This window comes from Pinus tabuliformis, chromosome 4_2 (assembly GCF_031772625.1).
Source record: "Pinus tabuliformis cultivar Carrire ecotype Pingquan chromosome 4_2, CPIR1, whole genome shotgun sequence".
Lineage (NCBI taxonomy): Eukaryota > Viridiplantae > Streptophyta > Pinopsida > Pinales > Pinaceae > Pinus > Pinus tabuliformis.
This window is the reverse complement of record NC_142304.1, coordinates 826407152-826412308: the sequence shown is the minus strand read 5'-3', so window position 1 is coordinate 826412308 and position 5157 is coordinate 826407152.

The following is a 5157-nucleotide window of genomic DNA, read 5'->3' as shown; positions in this document are numbered from 1 at the left end:
AAATACCCTTCCTTTTTTGTTTCCATTCCAGAGAAAACGGGTACAAATTTGTTGAATCCTGTTCATAATGCCTTTAGGGATCCAGGTCAGAGACATCCAATAAACAGGGGTGGCCTCGAGGACCGTCTTGATCAGAAGAAGTCTGCCAGCTTTTGACAATAGACGGTGTTGCCAGCCCATTATCCTTCTTTCAATTTTATTAATGAGCCATAACCAGTGAGAATTTTTGTATCCATCCGGCTTCAATCTAAATCCCAGATATTTAAAGCCATCTATCATCTGGCATTCTGAGAATGGGAAGAATTGGCCAGCAAGTAAGGCTTCCTGCTGTGAGCAGTTCATCATGGACCTGGTGGATTTCAGTTCGTTAATTTCCATACCCGTAGCTTTACAAAAGAGAAGTAGGATATCATTGAGGGCAGTGCTGTCCCTGATACTACCATTCAGAAAAATTAAGATGTCATCCACGAACAATAGGTGAGTGAGGGCAAACTGCTCTGTGATTTTAAGGCCACTTATGTCTCCTGTTCTTTTGGCTTCCGCAATGAGCCTGCTCAGCCCTTCCATTACAATGAGGAAAAGTAATGGTGAGAGCGGACATCCTTGTCTGATCCCCCTGGAAGTGTGAAAGCGTGCTGTGGCCGCACCATTGATAAGTATAGCAAAGGATACTGAAGTAACGCAGCCCATGATCCAATTAATGAGATTATGAGGAAACCCTAAGTGAGTGAGTAACATCTTCAAGTATAGCCAGTTAACTTTGTCAAAGGCCTTGGCAAGGTCAATTTTCAATGAGATGCCTTTCAGGTTCTTGTGCTTGATGGAGTGTAAGGCTTCTTGAGCGGTGCCAATGGCCTCATATATATGGCGGTTCTTAAGGAATGCAAATTGTTCAGCAGATATATGTGTGGATAGGATTGGCTTAATTCGATTGGCGATGATTTTGGCTATAATTTTATAGAGACAGTTACAGAGGGAAATAGGCCGGAAGTCATTGAAAGAGGAAGGCTCGTCTGATTTGGGGATCAAGGCTATGAAGGTCTGGTTTAGGGGTGGATGTATATGGCCCGAGATTCTGCTTTCCTCCACCACTGCCAATAGGTCGACCTTCATCATTTCATAGAAAGCCAGATAGAATTCCACTGGCCATCCGTCTGGTCCTGGGCTCTTGTCCTTTTTAAACCACTTAAGCGTGCTTTCAAGCTCTTGTTCGCTGACCGGTTGACAAAGATCCTCTGCATCCTCCTGTGACACAAATCTTGGAAAGTTGCCAGCGAGCCTGATGATCTCTGGGAGATTTACTGTATTTGGTGCCGAGAAGAGACCTTTAAAGTGAGCGATCCCCAGCCTGGCCAATTGTTGATGGGTGGTTGCCCAACCTTCAGGCTCCATTGGAAGTTGCCAGATAGTGTTGGCTGCCTTTCTGCCGTTGGCAAGATTGTGAAAAAATTTGGTGTTGTTGTCCCCTGCTGAGAGCCATATGGCGCGACTCTTTAGACGCCAGAGTTCTTCTCTTTCCTTAAGGATTTTCGATTTTTCCTCAATCAGATGACAGAGTTCTGCTTTAGTTCCATCCGATTGATAACCTATTCCCCTTTCATCAGTTAATAGGCCTATTCTGTCTTCCAGATCCTTCAGGTTCTGTTCCTCTCTATTCCGCTTCTGCTTAGCCCAGGTATCAGACAATTTGTTGAGCTTCTTAAGCCTGTCACAGAAGTCCGAAGCTTTCCTCCCTTCCCTCAACTGTGACTGAGTAGTCCAGAAATCCGTAACCATCTTGATGTATGCAGGGTCCTGTAGATGACCGGCAAAAAATTTGTAGGGGGATCGCGGTTTCGGTATGTTGCCACTGATTTGTAGGAGGATGGGGTGATGGTCGGACAAGCCCCCATTGCTAACCCACTGTCTGTATAAGGGGAATTTCTGGATGAGCGCCTCGTGCATCATGTATCTGTCCAGCCTCCTACCTAAAGCTGCCTCTCCAGTCCGCTGGTTGTGCCAAGTAGGTAGTTTTTTATTCATAGGAATGTCCACAAGCTGATGACCTTCAAGTAGCATAGTCATTTGATCCGCGATAGGATCCCCAAGAGATGTTGGCCCCCAGGTCTCCCCAGCACCCAAGGAGAAATTAAAATCACCCCCAATAATAGTGTTCTGAGTAATATGTCCAGCGGCGAGGAGCTTTTGCCAAAATTCAATCCTGTTCTGATTGGGTCCATAGATGTTGAGGATTCTGATGGGAAGGCCTAATTCACCCATAGTGATGTCCATGCCGAGGAATCCTCTTCCTCCCCAAACCGAGAGGGGTCTGTGCATTTTAGGATTAATACCAATGAGAAGTCCACCAGATCGACCACAGGCGTCCATCCCATGTAGGAGCCATCCAGGGAGATAGGAGAGAAGACATCTGATCGCATAATCGGAGGGACAGAGGGTCTCTTGAAGAAAAATTATATCACATTTAGACCCAAGGATCAGTCTCTTGAGAGCCAGACGTTTTTTAGGGCTGGCAAGTCCCCGACAGTTAAAAGAGAGACAAATCATGGTATCACTCTGAATCGGGGCTCATTCGCTCTAAGTGCCCGCTCAATAGTTTTCTGTCGACCCGATGCCACATCTGCCACCGCAGATAGTTTCGCAGAAGAGATTTGGGAAGGCCGGCCTCTCTTATGTTTACGATGCCGACCTGGGGAGGAGCCCAGCCCAAGTATTTTAGGCTTGGTTCTGGACCTCAAGAGGTAATGGTGTCCTCCAGATGCCTTCAAGGAGGTCGGGGTAGCCGGATCTCCACTCTCCGGGATAAAGGATGGGGGGGTAGTGGAGAAAGTGTGGAGGGGAGGTTCAATGGGACAATGGATGGAGGGTAAGGAAACACAATCAGAGAGGGAGGTTCTGAGAGCCGAATGCATGTTGGAATGCAAATCATTCAAATAAGAAGAATGACAAAGAGGAGAGGAGTTAGCACCTGAATGTGATGATGCCGGCTCCATCGTCTTTGCTGCGGCTTCAGCTGTCCTGGATCTAGTACGCGGCGGTTCAGTAGAAGGCACCGCAAATTTCCTGGATGATCTCTTTTTCCCACCGTCGCCCTGTCCCTTAGTATGCTGATCCTTTTGCACCGGGTCGTTCTCCATTGCATTGGCATCTACCTTTGGGATGGCAGAAGATTGATTCCTGGGACCATGCGAACTCTCCTTACCCCCTCCTGTGTTCAAAGGGCAATCCTTATAGAGATGTCCAGTCTTGTGACATCTGTGGCATCGAAAGGGGACTCCTTCGTAGTCCAGTAACTGCTTCCTGGTGACATGATTATGATAGATTTCGATAACCTCCTCCAGACCCGGCCTGGTATCCATGTGAACCAAAATACGAGCCATGGAGCGCTTACCCGACTTCTCATATGTGCGGTCATGTTCCAGGTAAGTGCCCAGGGTGTCACCGATCCTTTTAAAGACATAGGGGCTCCAAAATTGCCAAGGCAGACCTGGTAAGCGTACCCAGACAGGTCCAGCTCCAAGTTGTTCGCGATCAGGGTCGAATAAGGGGTCCCATCGTTTCAGAAGAACAGGCATAAGCTCAATGTGCCAGTATTTGCCCAGAATCCATTCGGCGAATTGTTGGTGGCAGAAATGTAATGCAAACCAACCTTTTGACAGGACCATCACCTCCGGTAATTCTTTAAGCAGCGGACCCCAAATCTCCTCCACCCACGATTTTAGCCTCTCCGCCGTGTAGTTACGACCACGTACACGTCCCACAAGTACCTTTCGCGCAGCATCCATAATGTCCGGGAGCGGAGCTTCAGGTCCCAGGTTTACCTTAAAACCAGAATTATTAGCTTTGAGGCATCTTCCTTTGGTAAACTTCTCCGAACGTTTTCCTGCAAGAGTCTCTCGAAGTAACCTGCGGCATGGGTCCGAGGTACTTTGTTGGGCGGAGTGAATCGATTGTGCAGGGGTGGGCGTAGTGAAGCATCCAGAGCGTATAGGGGATCGAGGAGCCGAGGTGCCAATACCCAGAGGATTCGGGCCGGAAGAAGTAGGCAAACGCTGATTCAGCGGCATAAAAGAAACCGATAGGGAGTGGGAGCTGGATGGAGGAGGGGGGGTCAGGGGAGAAGGGAGGGGAGGTTGAATGGGATGATGAAGAGGAGCATCGAGGGATGGCGAAGCGAGGAAATGAGGACCCAAAAGCTGTAGCGTCGCCGGCGAAAGAGGAGGGCAGTCGAGAGCGCCTTCCAGAGGGGGATAAACCGTTTCCTTGTTTTTTCCAGTAGGCGCCTGATGCTGAGGTCGAGTTGAAGTGCCAGCCGTTGCCCCAAGTGCCACACTTCGCGGGAGCATCAACGGTCTAGAGGTGTGAGCCCATATTTCTTGGTTGGGCATGGGGTCCTCCCCATAGTCTAACAGGTCCTCTTCTAGCATCTTGTCTGTCGGTGGGAGCTTTTGAGGACCCGTGGTCGAGTCCGGCAGATGCGGAAAACGGAAGACGGCAGATGGTGAGCGTTAACGGGTTGGCAGCAACCGAATGGATGGCGACCGCAGGGGTAAAAACAAAGCATAGAGGGAAAACCCCAGGTGAGAAAGTAGCAGCCCCAAAACCGTCGCCGCGAACCCCGAGCTCAACGTGTAGTGTAAAGCCTGACAGTCGGCCCTGCCCTATGGCAGTGGCCCCATCTATGTAACCCAGGAGGGCCCCCAGTGTCGGATCCGGTGTCGGCTAGCGCGTCATCTTCACAGGAGTTGCAGGTCCCGAGCTAGGGTTTCGGTTCCGCCATCGCCTTCCTTCTCAATCCAACACATGCCATCCATTCTAGAAGTTGACTACGTTAATAGTTTATTAAAAACCGTGACTTATATGGGAATTAGTTAATTTAAGGACCTGACATCTATATATATATAAATCTAAAAAATGTAAGGTAATTTCAAGAAAATAGTAGTTATAATAACTATATATTCCTAGAAAGATCAACTTAAATAGATTAAAATATATATATATATATATATATATATATATATATATATATATATAATACAAGTTAGGGAAAGGTATAATCTAAAAATTCAATAAAGAGGGAATTAAAGACTAATATATATAAAAATATATAAAGTAGGTTAGTTAGTTAAAATGAACTAATTTTATAGGGTGATTACTAAT